The following is a 20,941-nucleotide window of genomic DNA, read 5'->3' as shown; positions in this document are numbered from 1 at the left end:
TGCTTCTGTTATTCAGCTAAAATTAAGTTTCTTCTGTCACTTCTCAAAGAGGTTAAGATATGTAGAAAATCCAATAATTTTGTGCTGATGGTCTAAATGCTAAATATAAGAGCAAAGAGTACCTACAATTTCTAATTTTCACTTCTTTTTTAGATGTTTGACATCCAGATGTATAGCACCTCTAAAATATGCATGTAATAAAAGTAGCATGCAACAATATTTACTAGCACTGTTGAACAGAACAGAAAGAGGACTAAGCCTTTTTTTTTTTTTTTTTTTAAGTGAAGAAGGAATAGGTGCAGAGAATTCCCAGCAGTTTCTACTAATCACTAATTTGGTCACTACTGAAGCCTGAAAGCTACCCTATACTCAAGTGAAAGAGTCATGAAAGAAGGCAAAGAAAAAAGATTCTCTATTTTAAATGATGTGTTCTACATTACAAAAGTGTAATAGGCTATTAACTTCTTCAGCACATGCTTACGTTGACAGGATGGAAGATGAGGAATAAAGAAAAAATTTTAGGGCGTGGTGGCTCACACCTATAATCCTAGCACTCTAGGAGGCTGAGCCTGAGCCTGAGTCTGAGCCTGAGCCCAGGAGTTTGAGGTTGCAGTGAGCTGAGATGACACCACCGCACTCTAGCCAGGGTGACAAAGAGAGACTGTCTCAAAAAAAACAAAAAAATTAAAAAATTAAAATTAAAAAAAAAAAAAAAGAAAAAATTTAATGGCTACATATTTGTATCTAAGATTAGGAAACCAAGAGGAACATTTGCTTTGATGGGAAAGACATTTTTATTAATAGTATTTTTTCATTACAATTCATTTACATTTTACTTTCTGTGAGCTAACCCCATGTTCCTATCCTGCTGCAGGACTTTTTCATATTGATGTGTAAGACCTAGTTCTATATAAAGGAACCTTGCTATCAGTGTCAAATACATCTTTTAAAAAATTGTATTTGATTATATGGCAGTTTTCCAATGCAAAAAATTTCAAAATGTGTTTATGTGCTCAAATTCACATATCTTCTCTTTGTGACTTTGGTTTCTACACCTGGCTTAGAAAATACTTGCCCACTCCAAGATTATATATTTTAAATTCCCTCATGTTTTTTTCTGATAATTCTATAGTTTGTTTGTTTATTTATTTATTTTTGTTTAAATCTTTGAACCACTTCAGTTTATTTTAATGTTAGGAATAAGTAGAGATCAAAATGTATTTTCTAAATGGCTAGGTAGTTATCTCAACACCAGTAATTGAATAATGATCTTTTCTCAAGATTCCCCACTGATGTGATAAGCCACCTCTTGGTATAAGAATCTCCTATATCTAGGTGCTATGGACTTGTCTTGAAAAGGGCTACCAAACTGTTTTGTTCCAATTTGTACTCCCACCAGCCAGAAAAGTGCTTATTTCCCTGAATTCTCACCAGTATCCTTTATTTTAATAGCTATGTACTTCAATTTCCATTTCTTTGATTACTAAACAATTTAAACATTAGTTCACATGCACTATCCTCTTTACTTACTACTTATATGTTTTATTTGTTCATATTTTTGGCACACTTTTATGCTAGAATAGTAATGTTCCTCTTTAATTTTAAAAACTGTTTACTTTCTCCAAACACTTGCCCTTTTATTTTTTGATGTTTTGAAGTACAGAGGTATAAAATTTTAATTTAGTCACATCTACCAAAGGATAGCTTTATCCTTTCAGGACTTTAAATTCTTCCATTACAAAGTCCTTTTGGAGGATGAAACCTATTTGTCCATATATTTACTTTCTGATACTCTTCATTCCTTCTTGTGGATCCAAGTTTCATTTGGTGTCATTTCCCTTCAGCCTCAAGAACTCTCTTTAGCATTTCTTGGTATGCAGGTCTCCTAGCAATGAATTCTCTTAACGTTTATATGGAAAAAAAAAAAAAGATCCTTATTTCACCTTCATTTTTTTTTCTTTGCTCAGGCTGGAGTGCAGTGGTGCAATCATAGTTCACTGCAGCCTTGAACTCCTAGGCTCAAGCAATCCTCCTGCCTCAGCCTCCTGTATAGCTGGGACTACAGGTGCAGGCCACAATTCTATTTTTATTAGAAACGGGGTCTTGTTCTTGCTCAGGCTGGTCTCCAACTCTTGAGTTCAAGCGATCCTTCCAACTCAGCCTCCCAGAGTCCTGGGATTACAGGTGTAAGGCACTGCACCCAGCAGTGCCTTTTTCCTATCTTTTATGTTCAGTAGTTTGATTATCATGTGCCTAGATATGGTTTTCCTTGTTATTTACCCTGCTTGGAGTTCACTGAACTTCTTAGGTTTGAAGTTGACTTAAACTGATTAAAGGAATTTGGGGGGAATTATTTCCTTAAATTTTTTTTACCCTACTGTATTTCTCTGTCCTCTGCTTCTGAAATTCTAATTATTTGTATGACAGTTTAATTTTGTCTCATTGGCCACCAAGGCTCTGTTCATTTTTCATAATCTTTTATTTCATTCTTTAAACTGGCAAATTTTTATTGATCTATCTTCAATTCACCAACTTTCTCCTCTGTCATCTCCAATCTGCTGTTAAATCTAGTGAAATTTTCATTTTAGATATTGTACTTTTCAGTTTTAGAATATTAATTGCTCCTTTTTACAGTTCCCACTTCTCTGCTGAGATTATCCATCTGTTCAATCATTATGATCATATTTTCCTTTTTAAGTCCTTAAAAATATTATAGTCCTTAAAAATATTAAGTCTGCTAACTTCTGCTAATTTTGGGGTCTGCTACCTATTTTGGGGGGAAGTCTTGACATTGAGCCACATTTTCAAATGTCTAGTAATTGCTTATTATAAACTGGATACTGCAGAAGACATGTTGTGGAGACTCTGGAATCTCTTATCTTTTCCTGAAGAGTGATGATTTTTATTATACCTGGCAGTTAAATCACTGGCTAATCAGCCTGAACTGGTGAAGGCTTGGCTTTATGATCTTTTAGAGTGTTTCTGTGGAAATTACAAATGTTTACCAAGTCCCTCTTACCTTAGTGGGAATCATACACCAAATTCTGTCTCTCTTGCAGAGGGCAGCAGCTAAAATCTCTATTCATCTTTTTCTGTCTTCCAGCTATTACTTTCCATTGACTCCTCAGAATCTCCCATGCACATTTCAGGGGACAACTAGGTATTTGAGATTTTCAGGCTATCCTACTATAACTCCCTCCTTTCTGGGATTTATCCACTCAATTTCCAGCCACTCTAATAGTCCCAAATTCCATCCTGACACCTCAAGCCAATAAGACTGTCTTTCTGCTTGAGTTCCAGTAGCCCAGTGCTACAAGGGCTTTTCCACACAAGGAAAGATGTATAAACAAATTGTTTTTGTAAACATCTGGCAGTTTTCCAAGGATATCTTCATCTAGGCTCTGAGATACAGTATTTTTGAATTTTTTTTTTTTTTTTTTTGAGACAGAGTCTCACTCTGTTGCCTAGGCTAGAGTGAGTGCCATGGCGTCAGCCTAGCTCACAGCAACCTCAAACTCCTGAGCTCAAGCGATCCTCCTGTCTCAGCCTCCCAAGTAGCTGGGACTACAGGCATGCACCACCATGCCTGGCTAATTTTTTCTATATATATATTTTTAGCTGTCCATATAATTTCTTTCTATTTTTAGTAGAGATGGGGTCTTGCTCTTGCTCAGGCTGGTCTCGAACTCCTGAGCTCAAACGATCCGCCCACCTCGGCCTCCCAGAGTGCTAGGATTACAGGCATGAGCCACCTCGCCCGGCCAGTATTTTTGAATTTGCATAGGATGCTGTCACAGGAAATCTTAGCATAAGTTTAAGTATGCATCTATGATCTCCACCATATAACCATTTACTTGACTGCTTTTTAAAAATAATCTTTAGACGGTTTTATTAAATTATCCAACACCTGCAACTGTAAGGTCTTCTAGGAATAATTACATTTGTTAAACTTTTTGCCTTTTTGCTCCAAGTAACCTGTTTGTAAGTATTAATTCATTTATTCTTTTAACAGATGCGTGACTATCACATGCCAGATACTCTTCCAAGTGCTAGATATACAACAGTGAACAAAATGGACAAGGTCCCTGTTCTGTGGAACTGTCACGTTAGTGCATCTAAACTAAGAACTCAACAGATATTTCAGAGCTTCTCTTTCCCAAACAGTAACATGAACAACTTTGCAAGGATCTAAATTTTTAAAGAAAAAAACTTGATTTATATTTGGGCATATATGGTAGTCCCATAATCTAAACAAATATTTATAAAATCCATTTTAAAGGTTTCTTCCCAATAGACAATACATACTTTTGACAGCACCTCTATTTTTCACAGTAGCAATGGTTTTCTTAACACCCTAACACTCTGGTAGACAATTTAAGCTGCACAAAAAGAAATCACTAGTTATCTAACCAAAAGATCTAGTATAGAGAATACTTATTTAGTTCACTGTGCATAACTTCAGGAACCAATACTTGTGGCTAAACAGTGGGAGAAATCCTCAAAATTTGACTCACTATTTTGGCTTTGCTCTGCCTCTAGTGTTAAACATTTCTAAGATATTGAGGAAAGGAAGTATCTGTCATTCCTTAGCATCTCCTATGTGTAGTGTTGCAATCAACACCTCATCAAATTTAAATATGGCTATGTACCATTTAAGGTAACAGCTGACTACCAAAAAGTAGAATAATTATCATAAGCCATCCTTTGATCAGACTACAACTAGAAGTAATATACTAGAAATGATATATTTCTACACAAGTTAATTTTGACCCAAAGTAAATAGAGTTTTTGTAAATCTGAACCACATCATTAAGAAGTTTGAGGAATTAAACTGTGTGAATTTTCATATATGGCTTTTTCTTATCAGAGATAAAGCACTAAAGTTCATTATAATGAAGTTTGCCATTACTCAAAAAGGTCATTTAAATGTTTAAAGTTATTATTTTTTTTTTTTTTTGAGACAGAGTCTCACTCTGTTGCCCAGGCTAGAGTGAGTGCCGTGGCGTTAGCCTAGCTCACAGCAACCTCAAACTCCTGAGCTCAAGCGATCCTCCTGTCTCAGCCTCCCGAGTAGCTGGGACTACAGGCATGCACCACCATGCCCGGCTAATTTTTTTTCTATATATATTTTTAGCTGTCCATATAATTTCTTTCTATTTTTAGTAGAGATGGGGTCTCGCTCTTGCTCAGGCTGGTCTCGAACTTCTGAGCTCAAACGATCCGCCCACCTCGGCCTCCCAGAGTGCTAGGATTACAGGCATGAGCCACCGCGCCCGGCCTAAAGTTATTTTTAAGTAATGTCATTCATAATGTATATGCTTACTTACAAGACTTGTTTAACTTGCCAACCTCAAATTTGCAAATGCCATGTTTTCCTCTAATAAATCTATTCCCCTAACATAGCTGCCAAATTCAGATACCAGACAGCAATGCATTCTCTAGGCATAATTCTTGCTGCTCAAATAATATTAAGGAGACAGACTGTCTATAAAATACTCTAACTTATTAAACATCTCTTTAACATACAGCCTGTTAAAATAAAAATATAATAGGTACAATACATTTTTAGAAAAAAATTAAAAATGCTTAAAAATAACCACTAATGCATACACTGGTTTCAAAGAAATCCATGAAATCTCAAATTATATATTAAATTGTGAATATATGTATATTCTAGTGGTAAGATACATCCATAGTTTTCAACAGATTCTCCAAGGAGTCTAAAGTATAACAAAAGGCTGTTACTGCTGAAATGTCAGATTTAACTTGCCAGTAAAAGTTAACATCAGTTTCTGTAAATCTTTTCTGCTTTCACTAATTATCATATACTATTAGTGCAACGTTCATATGTGTATCAATTATGAGCTCAGTTAAAAAATACTTTTATTCCATTAAGATTTGAAGCTGCAACTCTTTCCACAATAGTTAAATTTTGGGAAAGGTTAAAAAAATAACTTTCATCCCTAAACAAATGTTTCTGATTCATCGTGCAAGAATAAATATTACATAGATAGATGGCCTTCCTAGAGTAATCCATCACACGTACTGAAAACAAAAATCAAACAAATAAAGGTTAATCAATATTGTATATTCAAAGGGCAACTGATTATAAATATGTACATATATTATAATGCCATTTATGTCACCTTCACTTAAAATGGCAATCACCACTGGAAAACGTTTTTAAGTTGATTATTCCTTACAAGGCAAGTCAATCTCTATTTAAAATGTAACAGATACAGAAAGGTATATAACATTTAACATACAATGTGAAAGACAGCAATGATGCTAGAAATACAATCTAAATGCCTTTCAATTATTTCAATGTCTCCTCAGAAACACGAGTATATTATATACATATCTAAGGAAACCTGGGTTCTATGATCTCTGCCAAGTGGTTTTATGGCTTTAGTTCAATAATGACCTCTCTGTATCATCTGTAAAACAGAGAACACGCTATTGTGGTAGAGATGATGTTATATGCTTGCCTGTTTCATTTTCCTCCTGAGCACAAAGGAGAACTAAATTTTCCATTCTGCTTGTAGCTAGGTGTGGTTATGTGATTAGTCTTGGCCAAACAATGCAATTTGAGTATAATAATGTATGTCCTTTCAAGGACTGGCCTCTAAATCATCCCTTCAAACATCCATCAAGCTCTCACTCTTCACTCAATGGCTAGTCAAATGTAGTGATTCCTGTGGTTGACTCCACGCAGAACTTGGGGGACAAAAGAGTCGAAAAATAGAAGGAATCTGGATACCTGAATCCTCTACATGGTTGTGTGAGAAACAAATTTTTTTTTTTTTTTTATTTCAGCTTATCATCATGGGGGTACAAAAGTTCAGGCCACATACACTGCCCATGTCCCGCCCATCCCCCCGAGTCAGAACTTCAAGCATGAGATTTTGGGACTGTTACAGACACAATTATTAAAAATAAAGTGGGCAAGACAGGTTGGGAGATAAGATGAGGTAATATAATTTAGAGTAGCTTGAACAGAAAAGTTTTTAAAATACTATACAAATATAGAGTAATGATAGGATATATTTTATTGAGCAAGTAAAGCATGGACTTTGGAATCAGTATATCTCGAGTTCAAGTTCAGCCTCTGAGACATTAACTAGCCTTGTGACACTGGGTTAAATTACTGAGACTCATTTTCTTCAATGATAAAATGGGAATGATAGTGCCACAGTACTACAGTCCACAGATTAAAGATTAGATAACATATAAAGAATTCAGCATAAAGTGTGGCATACATATTAATCACTTAACGAATATTAGCTATAGGTACTATAAATATCTGAGAAGACGGCACAAATGTATCTAAAGCATTTACTGAATAAAACTGTCGGAAGGATTATTACACATTAGATTGGAAATAAAACAAATGTTTGGTTCTTAAATGACTTTTCTAATATAATCAGCTTAGCCACTTGGGAGTTTGGAATATATTATTAAAGTACACGAATTTCTCAAAGGTAAATATAAATAACATTTTCAGTTTTCTCATGTTTATATAGCTAGTGCAAACCTAACTCAAGTGGTCTAATTTAAAAATGGAATAAATATTTTCAACTCAACTACTTATTAATAAGGGAGATAGAGATAATTCACAGGGATAATTAGTGTAGGCAAATACGAGTTTCCAGCAAGTTCTTTGGAAAATAAATGGTTACCAAGACCCAAATATACTACCGTAGGTTCTATCCTAAAATAGTTTCTATGATCTCCTAGAAACAAAACTAAAAGTTCAGAATAAACTATTACCATATGCCACCAAGCCTCCCCAAAGAGCTATTTCTTAAACAGCCTCACAAACATGCACCTGCCACATTTACCTATTTAAGCCCATTCTCAATTGGAAGGTAAAACAGAATGGTGCTTTATGGTTTTTAATAAGAATCATTACAAATAATACTCATTACTCAATCCATTACAAAAAGCAAGCTGCTGCAGAAAGGAAAAAGCATTACTCGTTCCATTTTCCCAATAAAAAGATTAAAAACATTTTGGCTAGCTCATTCCAGGACCTCTTTGATAAGAAAGACAAGCAATACACCAATAGGGAAATGGTAGGGAAAGCAAAGTGCAAAATGCCAGGTATGATCAAATGCCAGAGACATGTAAGTTTTTAAATAGGTTTTTAAAAAGATATTTAGCTGTCAAAATTTCTTCTTCAATTGGTTAAAACACACATTACTGCTGATGAACAGAAGGTAAATGCTAACCTAGCAAAGCTAACCTAATATGAAGGCTTAACCAAGTTTGTCTACTTTTTTTGAATTTCAATTTCCATATTTGAAAACTAAGTGATTAAGACCAGATAATGTCTAAGGTCCCTTAGTTCTGAAAGACCATAAAAATAATAGACAAATGTATAGACAGTTTTAGTACACAGAATACTCCGGGGTTAAAATTAGATAATTAAGATTTTTCTGGGATAAACAAATAATTTTTATTTCTGTTCTTTTTACAATGTCTCCAAATTCTCTCAAGCATTAGTATACTCTTCTGTCTCAGTAAATTTAGTGGAATGAATATTATCTTGGCAAAGTGAATTTTACCAAGTTTCATGATTAATCTAATTCTACTATTTGGACAATTAGAAATATTAAGTGTTTGGGCTAATTTTATCCTAACCACTTTTTCTGGAAGTTTCTCCAATTTTGGAAGCTCATTTGCCTCTTTCTCTGAAAGCTGTGGTCCTCAACCCCCAGACTGCAGACTGGTACCAGCCCATGGCCTGTTAGGAAGGAAGTGAGCACTAGTGAGCAAAGCTTCAACTGTATTTACAAGAGCTCCCCATCGCTTGCATCACTGCCTGGGCTCTGCCTCCTGTCAGATCAGTGGTGGCATTAGATTTTGCATTATGGTGAGTTTGTCCGTGGAAAAATTATCTTCCATGAAACCAGTCCCTGGTGCCAAAAAGGCTGGGAACCTATATCCTAAACAACACAATGGGCAAGAGGGAGGGAAGACCTCTGGTGACCTCAATCATTGTATGTATGTAATTTTATAACATATATGTACACCACGAGGTGGAATACAAACTAAAACAGGTGTATGGTAGAGGTCCTAGAACCTACTTTTAAAATTTTCTTCAAATTATAAAGTAATTCTCAGAAGGAAAAATATCTCTTGGGAAACAAGCAGCACAATAAACAAAACGTGTCTGTTTTCCTTTGGATATACAGCATTCATATTAGCCACTCTCTAAACATGTACCCCCAAAATGAGATAAAAACTCAAATACAAAGGAAATATTATTAACTTTATAAGGAAAGAAAACAAGTAGGGGAATACTTTCTAAAGAAAATAGAAGAAGCTAGGTAGGAATTACATAGCAGGTAAATAATCATAAAATTTATCATTGCTATGGTTTTCTCATCAAGAATTCAAAAGTAATGAAATTGGTTTAACTACAATTCTAAAACATATTATTAAATGAGATATTTAACTATTGACTCCCGGGAGGCATCAATCCAAAGACTAATTTGAAAAAGCAGCCATCAAGAGACAGAGTGGGTCTTTTAAATAAGTCATGGAGATACAAAGAGTGAAAAGGCAACAAACCCTGGACCTATTTCACAAATACTGGTCATGCACAGATACATCTGCCCAAGTACCTATTTGCTCTTCTCAGAAGGCTGCACCAACTTCATGTGGCTGTGGAACCTATTTTTCTAGCGATACAAATATTCTAATCTAACTTCTACACTGTGTAAGTGAGAAAACTGAAATCTATAGCTACTAGATCTAATATATAACCACTAGCCACATGAGGCTATTTAAACTTAAATTAATCAAAATTAAATTTAAATTTCAGTTCCTCAGTTGCTCTAGTCACATTTCAACTGCTCTACAGCCATATGTGGCTATTGGCTACCATATTGGACAGCACAGGTCTAGAACATTTCCTTCACTGCAGAAAGTTCTATTGCATAGCTTCAGTTTAGATATATCCACACAGCTAATGTGGTAGAGCCAAAATCTGAGTGCTCTTTTTACTATCTTACCTCCTAGAGTAAGCCTTCATTAATCACTTGCTGTTTAAATTATGACATTGGCCTCTTTGTTAAAGTCTACTTACAAATATCCATTGGTTTCCCACAGATAAAAAATAAAATTCAAGCTTTACATGGCTTTCAAAGCCCTCCACAGTCTAATCTTAGGCTCTCACTGCTCTACATAAAAATCCCATACTCTAGCCATCTGACCTATTTGTTAACTATCTTAACAAAACATACATAGTTTCACCTCCCTGACTTTTCCTATGTCTTTGTCTTTGCCTGCCATACTCTTTTCCATTTTTCCGCTAAAGTCCTACTCCTCTTTCAAGGCCCAACTCCTATCTTATCTCCACATCTCATTCTAGGTCAGTAATTACAAATAAGCACTACTAAAAATTGCTGCATGCTTTTATATAGAAGTTTACAATTTTCTAAATACTTTATCTAAATATTTTAATGTGATTATTTGCTAGAAGGTGGGAAAAAAGTTAAGCAGAGTAAAGGAGATCTGTGTATGTGTGGTGTACAATTTTAAACAGGGTGATGAGTGTCTCACTGAAAAGGTAACATTTAAGCAGAGATTTGAAGGAGGTGAAGGAAGAGTTAGCCATGTGGAAATCAGGAGCGAGAGCATCCACAGCACAGAGAACAGTCATTACAAAGGCCCTAAGGGAGGAATGTGCCTGATATGTTTGAGGAATAGCCAGGTGGCCAGAATGTGGCCAAAATGAAATGAGCAAGGCAAAGAATACATGAGATAGGTCAGAATGTAATGAGGCCAAGTTGTATAAGGATACAGGCCACTGTAAGGACTTTCACTTTTATTCTAAGTGAGGGGGAAACTTTTGGGGCTTCTGATATGACAGAGTTTGACTCTGAATAGTTTAAAAGGATCATTCTGGTGTTAAGAATAGATAAGTGGGGGTCAAGGAGGGTAATATGGAAAATAGTTTAAAGACTGGCAGTAATCTAGGAAAGATGATGACTCACCAGTGATGGTGATGAGGGTATGTTTTGACGCATAGTTTGAAGGTAAAACTGTTAAGATTTCCTGATGGATTACAAGGGAGGATTTTTGCCTATTTAACCAGAAGGCTGAAACTGCCTGCTATCAACTGAAATGGAGAAGGCCATGAGAAGAACAAGTTTTAGGAAGGAGCCAAGACCAGGAATTCATTTTCAGACTTTAAATTTGAGATACCTTTTATATCTAGGTGGAGATATATATCCAAACACCTGTTTGACAAGCCTGGAGTTCAGGAAAAAAGTCTGGCCTAGAGATGTAAACTTGGGAGTTGTATGGATGATGTGTAAAATCATGAGCACGGATGAAATCACCAAGGAAGTAAATACAGAAAAGTAAGGATTGAGCCCTGTGACATTCCAATGTTAAGATGTGGGAGACAAGAGAAGAATCCAGTAAAGGAGACAGAAAAGGTGGAAGGATGACCACTTAGGAATCTATACTTTAAGAAGACAAAACCTGTTAGTTTACCCCTATTAGTGTGTTACTCACCCCCCTCCCCCAAATGTCAACTTTATCTTAAAAACCATGTAAAGAGCAAAGAAGAGGCAAGTTAGGAGAGAAAGAGAAGGAATAACACAAGCAAAAGTAACAAAATGTATCTTAAAAGATATAATCTATTTCTTAAGCCTATTGAGACTAGAAACTATTAAAATACTTCCTCTGATATTTCTTTTTTTTTTTTTGAGACAGAGTCTCACTCTGTTGCCCAGGCTAGAGTGCTGTGGCATCAGCCTAGCTCACAGCAACCTCAAACTCCTGGGCTCAAGCAATCCTTCTGCCTCAGCCTCCCGAGTAGCTGGGACTACAAGCATGCACCACCAGGCCCAGCTAATTTTTTCTATATATATTTTTAGTTGTCCATATAATTTCTTTCTATTTTTTTAGTAGAGATGAGGTCTCGCTTTTGCTCAGGCTGGTCTTGAACTCCTGAGCTCAAACGATCCACCCGCCTCGGCCTCCCAGAATGTTCCTCTGATATTTCTAAGAAAGCATATGAATTCTAAAGAAAGGTTTATCTAATCTCTGATAGTCACAACATATGATATAAAACAAAGATAAGCACAGGTCTTTGGTTTACTGAAGACTATTGACTATATATTAATTTCCTGTGGTTGTTATAACAAATCATCACAAACTGGGTGGCTGAAGACAACAGAAATTTATTCTCTCACAGTTCTGGAGGCTAGAAGTCCAAAATCCAGCAGGGCCATGCTCCCGTCTGGGGCTCTAGGGGAGAATCTGTTCTTTGCCTCCTCCAGCTTCTGGTGACTATAAGCATTCCTCGGCTTGTGGCTACATCACTCCAATTTCTGCCTCCATGGCCACACTGCTTCCTCCTCCTCTGTGTGTCTGAGTCTCCTCTGTAATTTCCCTCTGCTTTTCCCTTATTAGAACACTTGTCACTGGATTTTGAGGCTACTTGTTTAATCCAGGATAATCGTATCTCAAGATCCTCAATTTAATTACATCTGCAAAGACCCTTTCCCCAAATAAGGTAACATTCACAGGTTCCTGGGGATTAGGATGTGAACTTACCTTTTTGGGGACTACCATTCAACCTACTAAAACATGGTTCCAGAAATTTTTGCTAAGGACATCACTAAAGTGTGCTATGTTTATGCAAAAAGCCAAAGGATATTTAATGTTTGTCCACAGTTTTAAAAATTGTTTTAAAATTAAAGGGTATAGCTGTAAGGAGACATCTATTTGATATGGCTATGTATATAACCAGGTCTCCCAACTGCTTACCAGGTAACCACTGCCACCCTCAGTTTGGATAAAAGAATTACAATCATCGTGCTATATACATCACATAACCCAGAGAAGACAGGCTTTTCTAAATGGTTATTTTATTTTCCCACTTACCCACTCACACTACTTACCAGTCCCCATCACCTCTTTCCAAAGGACCCATTTCATGATTTTGATTCAAGGATGCCTATCTAAGAAGTCCCACTTATTCATATAAACAAAAACTGAAGGACAGATTAGTTCAGGCAATAATTAAATAGATTAGAGGTTTAAAATGTGCTCGAACCAACCTAGTCACCTTTCCTGATTCTATATGTTACAAGAGCATCTTGTATTGATTTATTCATTGTAACTGATTGCAAAGTGGTAGGTAACAGCACACTCAATAAGTAACAGTCTCATGGGAACTTCTTCCTTTTGTTTTTATACCGAGCCTTGTTATGACAAGTTACTAATAATCAAAAGCTCTCTCTTGGAAGTCTGGTCTGAGTTCAGAGTATTTCAAAGGCATAATTAATTTATATTAATCCAACGAAACAGATGATAGCACATTCTCCCTCATTTTATAGACTGGGAAGAGAGTTGCGCACAAAGTCATCTTGGGGGATATATAAAACTGAGAGCAGAGAAGACAGGTACCCTGACTTTCAAATTAACTTTATAATTCCAATTCAATGGCATATGCGATTCTGTATTTGGCCTCAAAAGACATGTCAATTAGAAAAAGACTACCAAAAAGATCAAAAAGACAAAGAATTTCTATGGACAGGAACATGTCACACAAAATGGCCATAGAGCTATACTGTTCAGTATGAATAAAAGAGAATGTAAAGTCACTCATTAATACATACTGAAATAACATTTTGGGTTATATAAATGATATGTTGAGTTAAATAAAATATATTATGAAAATTAATTTCACCTGTTTCCTTTTACTTTTTAAATGTGGCATTAGAAAATCTTAAATAATGTTTGTGGCTCACATTATATTTCTACTAGACAGCGCAGATGGAGAAAAAGTTATAAAATAAATACCTTACATTGTAGATACTTTTATTCAGTTAGCAAATACTTATTCAACACCTATTGCTGTCAGGCTTCATGCTAAGTGCTGAGACCTTAAGAATGAACAAAGAAAATGGTCCCTGTCAGCACTAAGTTTGCATTATCTCCTACATTTCTACTGCACATTTCACATATATCATCTCATTTGTGATCATGCACAAGAATGATTTAATGTAGAAAATTTTACCATTTTGGGGGGCAAATGCCAAGACTTAGAATTTGCAAAATATAAATCAATAGATGCATACTAATGACAGTATTTTTGTGATACAGTATTTATGTTAATACGCTATATAGTATGTATCTGGAAGCTTAATACTATCACATTTCCAATAGCTTCTCCTGGTTTCATGCTCCTCCCTTCTAACTAGTTTGGCTCCCTCCTCATGGCTCATCTCCACCAGAGTCTCTTCAAATGGCAACTTGCCTGCTATTCACATTATAACAGGGCTATTTTTATGCTCATGGGTCTCTGAAGTAGGACAGAGATTAAAAATGTTAAGTGTACATAATTTATGGGGCCAACTCTGTTTTTTGGACCAAAGATTGAGTTTTGAAGTTTCTTTTGGGCTTAAACTAGGGTGATTTTTCAGCTAGGTTTTGCATCATATTAATCAATGCACAAACTTATTTGAGGACTAAAACAACTCCTTATCAGTTCTGTCTTATGGAGACTTTCACATAACAAAACCTTCCCAAATAGGACTTCTAAAACAAATTAATAAGTAGTAATTCTCTAGTAAATGATTTTTAAAATAAAATACTAGGTAACATTGATAGAACTAGACTACATAATGGTTTTAAGGCTAATGGCATAGCTTTCAAAAAATGTTACCAATAAAAATAATTCTTTAGGTGTTCTTGACAGCGACAGAGAGCAATACAAGCAAAACCTATTTTATCAAAAGGTGCTAATTCCTTCTACTTTAATACAGAAAGTATCACAGACATGTGATAGCTATTGAGAAACAAATGAAGTACCCAAGTTTTAAACACCCGAAATGACTTCATTGCCTTTTTTGGTTGACGTCTACCACCATCTGAAATACAGATGTGTTTAGCAAAGGAATATTTTCCTTCAGTCTTTAGCTGTACAGGTATGATTATGCACATGTGTTGTTTCAATGTTATATATCTTCTCTCAGTTAACAAAGAACTGACATCTTATGACTTTAAAAAAGAAAAAAAGACCAAAAAAATAATAATAATTACTCTTGGCTGGAGAAAAAAATTTCCTAAGTAAAGAAAATTTACCTATTCTCTATAAGTAATCAGATTAGCATGTTGCTAAATAGAAGTCAAACCTGAGCCATGAAGCCAAAGTACTCCATATATGATCACAGGTCCTTTCAGACAATCATTAAACTACTACTTTCCTATGATATGCTAGGTTGCCAAATACAGTGCAATATGCAACCAAATGTAAATTTAGAAATTTGACTTTACTTTGGCCTTCAGCCCAAGGTGGCCTAATCGTGGCCTAAACAATAAAAAAAGATAAAAGAGCATATGCTTAGCATAAAACTAGTCTGTATTTGACAATCATCACTTGTTAATAGCATTAGAAAAACAAGAAACAATTCTCTAACATTTCCTATGTAACCTGAAAAGAGAAGATATAAGTGAGCAATTCAGATGCAAATGTAACAAAACTTATCTCCAGCGTACTCTGTGTCCAGCATTTGACTAGGGGCTCTTTACATGTTATCACAAATATTTTGCTGTTTTCCCATTCTTGGAAATTTCAGAAAACTACATTTCTCAATCCTTAGTGCCCTCCAGATTAAAAAAAAAAGTGGGGTGGGGGAGAAATAATTAGAAATTGAAGAATTACTGTGATAAATCTAAATAAACGTTTAAGATAAAATCAGGACCTGCCATAATATACAAGAGGTTCTTTCAAATGGTTAAAAAAAAAAAGTTTACCTTTACCCATATTTAATTCCATCTAACAGCCTCATAATAAATAATATCCTTAATACAATCCCATTAAAAGAGTGGTGACCCCAAGTGTCTTACATTCATAACTGCAAAAATATTGCTTTATGACTTTACTTATGTTCAAATTTGGGAAGTGTATTTACTTTCCACCAAGATGGTGAAGTATCTTAAAAACAGATACTAATCTTAGTGCCTCTCATGTGTTAGGTAAAACATAATATGGTTTTATTTAGTCAAGTAAAAAGACATCAAAAATTCAACAAATTACCACCAGTATTTAAAAAATAAATTCCAACACCCTAGATGACAGTAAAACAGACAGTTCTTTATATTAACTCTAATGATTAACTGTCTCATTTGAGGCATCCCCAAATGAGACAACAATATTTCAAGTAGCTACTATTTGGATAGTAAGAACCAGGTTGTGTTTCCACTCCTAAAATAATGTTGCTGTTTTAAAAATTAATATACTGGAATCCTCTTGGAAGCTTGACATATTAAAAAAGTACACTAACATCAGCTAGCAAATCTAATTCTTTCCTCAGAAAGACACCTTGCAATGACATTAAAACATTTCCCATGGACACATGAAATTTAAAACTTCAGTTAAATCATATACAATAATAAAAAAAAAGAACATTAAGCAGAACATTAACAAATTTTAAAAGTGGGTTTGTTTTTTTTTGTGCACAATTTGGTTTAAGTCTCAAAACTTAATTCTAAATCCTTACCATGGAATTGCATGTAGCAAGGAAAGAACATTTGAAAATAAGATCGCCATTTTCTAAATAGAGAAGTATTTACATTTCTACTCAATTCAGACAGTTCAGTGTTAAAGAAGCATAAACATGCAAATACGGTAAAATTGAATTATAAACAGAAGTGGTAAGATGCGCATTAAAATGGTTAATGGCAAAACTGAAAATAAAACTTAGGCATTACCGTCAGACTTCATGCCAGACCAAAAGGGTCAATGAAATGTAGGTTAAAATAAGAAAAGAAACAAAACAAAAAATAAAAAAAAGACATCCATGTTCTTACAAAAAAAAAAATCACAAACATTTTAAGGCACCGATCAACGGAAAGGATTGTTTTATGCCTCCACTGTTTACTAACATTTAAAACTAGCATTTCCAGCCAACACATACGTTTCAAAATTGTAGCGGCTCTTAAACGCTGTGCTTTCCAACGTCAACCTAACAACATTCTGCAACATTTTGAATAGTAAATATTAAGTAAGGCATCGTTCCTTTATTTCTACCTCCAAGGGCCAATGGGAAAAAATTAAACCTTTCTCTCTCCCATATATAGCCTTAACCACTCTCTTCCCTCTTCTATTTACTGGCCTTGTCTCGGGGTTAATGAACCCTAAACTTCTTTTTCTTCTTCCCATTAATGGAAATGGGGAAAAAGAGTAACGGCAGAGTGGAACCGAGATGATTGGAAAAACTGGGAATGAAAAATACTGGCATTACTGCTGGGGGAGGCTGTGGAACACCCTGAAGGTTCAGGGAAGGTATAGGGAAGACAATTCCGGAAGACCCCTATTAACACACACTTTACCCCAACTCTACATCATTTTTCGTGTGTGTAATTTCTGCTTTAGAAGGGGGTGGTGGTTGTCCTGGATGAACCTTCCCCGGTAGCTGGCTCCCCTGCCCTAGCGCGCCAGGCAACGGGCAACGGGGGGCAACGTCCCCAACGCCGAATTTGCACTGAGGCCCGGAAATCGGTCCCGTTAGGGGCGATTTCACCCATCAGGAATGTGCTCCGCCCCCACCGCCTCCTCGCGGCAGCCGCCCTCAGGACTCCCCTGCTTCAGGGGCCAGGGAGTGCTCGAGCGGAGTGCCGCCTCCGCCCGTCACAACATTGCTGGGCCAGCCGCCGGGTCCACCCGATACCCGGGCCAGGACAGGGCTTGGGGCGGATCCCACGCTCCGCCTCGGCCTGCGCGGCCCAAGAAACGATCGCGCCTGGGCCGGGTGGGGGACCCGGAACTAGCCCGAGGCCTGACCCCCAGAGTCGACCCAACCCTGGCCCCGAGCTAGACACGGAAGGGGGCGCCCTTCCCAAGAGACTTCCGAATCCATTTCCGTCCCGGGAGGGGCGCGAGGGCAGCAGCCGGGCCACAGGTCTTCGGGCCACAAACGGGAGCCGCCCTGCCCTCCGCTCCCGGGCGCAACCTCCTCTGGTGCCCGCTCGTACCTTTAACTCCTCAGAGCTGCAGCGGCGCAGAGCGGCGGGCGAGCAGGCCCATCTCCCAGCGGCGGCGACACAAGCCGGAGAAGTACGGGGAGGGTCCGCCAGACCCGCCCAAGCGCCTCTCAGCTGGGGCGGGGGGAGCAGAGGGGAGGGGTCCCGACGGCCGCTTTCCCGAACTCCTCCTCCGCAGTTGTGGCCCGACGGCTGCTCCAGGAACCAGCGCCGCAATTGCCATTCTCCCCCCTCCCTCAGCCCCCGCTTTCTCCGCCTCCTCCTCCCACCCCTTCCTCCCGCCCCGGCTGCCCCGCCCCGCCCGCGTGCCCTGCGTCATGGCGTCACGCCCACCGGCCCGCCGCGGGCGGCTCTGGGACGCGGTCGTTCCCTTGCGCACGTTCGCCCCGCTCCACCCCGGGTTGGCCCAGAGCGCGGTCTCCACGTCTGTCCCAGGCGCAGGGCAGTCTGCTGCCCCTCCTGGCCGCAGGACTTCGCCCCCGAGCGGGCTGGGCTGTGGGGCAGGTGCCTCCCCGCCGCCTCTCCGTGGCTCCCAGAGAGTCTCCTCCAAGAACAGGTGGGGGTGGCCGCAGCTGCGCCCGAGGTGGAGGGAGACGCGGACTTGAGGACCCTGGCCGTTGGCATTTCCCACGGCATACATTCCTTTGTGTTCTCACGGTTCACCTGCTGGATCGGCAATCCCAGGGAGAGAAGGGCCAGGATGTTGCAGCTCTCGCCCGCTCTGGCGAGAAAATGTCCTCTCCCGAAGAGTGGAACACCCTGTACGTCGCTGCTGCCCTCTTTTCGTTTTAATGGACCTCAGGCTTCGCACAGGCTGCTAGGAGCAGCGCTTAGCCATAATAACACCCTACGTGAGAGTTTGGAGAGTATCTTCCACTCACCTCTTTTATTTCATTTTGTTTTTTATATTTCACCAAGTCATTTACGTATTCAGAATTTCTATTTCAGTCCTTATTGATCTCTAATACTTTCTGAATTACTTTAATACAGCTTTTTGTCCCCATCCCCTCATATCTTTTAAGCCAATCATACCCCCTTTGAATGTTTTAACCTACACAAGACTTGGTATAGATTCTTAGTTGAATAAACATATTCAGTCCAGGCCTGGTTCATTTCCTCCTAGTTTTTCTCTTCAAAATTTAGATCACTCTTCTGTGGAATACTGAGAAACGCATTTGATAGATGCTGGACAGAATGTCCATCTGCCATCTGTTACTTAACTAAATATATCACCCTCTCAATCCTTGTTTTAGTGTGTCTAATTTAAATTAGAAACCACGGAGCCATGATCTTTCAAACTGTACTTGGTATCTTTGGTAACCCAGTAAATGTTTACAAATTAGAAAATTGAACAAGTCAGGCAGTTTAGGTCTAAGTATCTTTGACATCTTAAAGGAAGTAATTGTGAATATGTTTATTTTCATTTATGGGAATTTTAAAGCTGTTATATGTACCTAAAAATGCTACTTGAAAGCTGCCAGCAATTTTATCTATGGGATACTTTAAACCTACAGATAGTACAAGAATAGTAAGTTAAATGGATTTATGGAACGGTATCCATACATAATATAATTCTTCTTAAAAATATATCAACATGTTAAACAATATTTCAGCACAGATGGGGCATTGGCTTGGAAGGGGATTTGAATAAAGAAGTTGTGCAGAATGAGAATGGTCTTACACTATGTACAGTGTCATATTTTCCAGAGATGCCTTTTCTGCTTTTCTTGTCTTCCTAAATATTAGAAGGATTTCCTACTCTTCACAAGGCCAACATAAATCTATTAAGAAGTGAATACCTATCGAACATCTCCACTCAAATCCCCACAGGCACCTCAAACTCAAGGTGTCCAAGATGGAATTTGTTATCTTTTCCTCAAAGTTTGTTTCTTTTATTCACCCAGGCCTAAGCCAGAAATCTAGGATTCTTCCCAGTTAATCTCATTTCTGTCATTTCCAATTCATAATTAACCACCAAGTCCTGTGTATTATGGTGGTAATACACCGTAATGGGAAATGGTGTAAAAGTGGAAGTGGAAGTGAGAGAGAACAATGAGGTTACAATAACAGCTACTCTTTATTAGTACACACTACATGACAGCTACTGTTCTGAGTGCTTTAAAAGTATTAAGCCATTTAATTATCATAAGAGTCCCCAAAGGTAGGGGGACTGTTATTATCCCATTAATAAATTAGGATCTGAGGCTCAATAGGTTAAGTAATTTGCTCAATGTTACATAGCTAGTAAGCGACAGAGCTGGGATTTGGACCATCCAGGCAGTCTCTGACTCCAGAGCTCATACTCTTCTCTCACCGTTACCCCAGCGCCCTCCGTTGGTGTCACAGTCCTAGTGAAAATTCTTTTAGGCACACTAAGCTTCTTGCAGTTCCACAAATCCTCCCTCCTCTCCTCTCTTCCTTCTCTTCTCTCTCTCTCTTTCTTTCTCTCACACACACACACACACACACACACACACACGCCTTTCGTTTTTTGTAGGTGCAACCTCACTTTGTGGTTGCTACCCTGCCTGGAACCCCTCCTCCCCTCTTCTGTGCCTGGCTCATTTATCAACTGTCACTGGTGCTGACAGGCTAAGTCAAGCCCACCTTCCCAGACTCCAGAGCAACCCTGTGCTTACCTCTATAATTTTCTGTATAAAACACCACATTATCATTATTTGTAGGTGTTTCCCACTAAACGTTGAAGGGAAGGAGCGTAATGCCTGACACATAAGGGAGAAAAGAAGAAAGCAAGCAAAGAAGCTTAGCAATGCATGGGACATGCCTTCCCTAGGTGCTGGGAGACACAAACGTGGCAAAGCATTGTCCCTGTCCTCAAGTAGCTTATAAACTTGGCAGGGAAACAGAAAGAAAATCACTCTAATACAGGGGCGAGGAACCTTTTCATGTTGTAAGGCTATATTAATTT

The 20,941-nt window shown here is 37.9% G+C and overlaps 1 protein-coding gene across 1 annotated transcript in view; it reads right to left on the bottom strand.

Annotated features, from left to right (window-relative positions):
* The window catches only part of RNF19A (ring finger protein 19A, RBR E3 ubiquitin protein ligase), a 56,791-nt gene extending 38,563 nt beyond the window's left edge, over nt 1-18,228 (bottom strand). The window contains exon 1 of the mRNA XM_069466174.1: nt 18,004-18,228. The gene's annotated coding sequence lies outside the window, so the exon portion shown is untranslated. The remainder of the gene's footprint in view (nt 1-18,003) is intronic.
* Between the last annotated feature and the right edge of the window lie 2,713 nt (nt 18,229-20,941).

The sequence above is a fragment of the Eulemur rufifrons genome, chromosome 3 (genome assembly GCF_041146395.1).
Source record: "Eulemur rufifrons isolate Redbay chromosome 3, OSU_ERuf_1, whole genome shotgun sequence".
In the NCBI taxonomy this organism is placed as follows: Eukaryota; Metazoa; Chordata; class Mammalia; order Primates; family Lemuridae; genus Eulemur; species Eulemur rufifrons.
The sequence above is the reverse complement of the archived record's forward strand: the minus strand, read 5'-3'. Positions and strand labels throughout refer to the sequence as shown.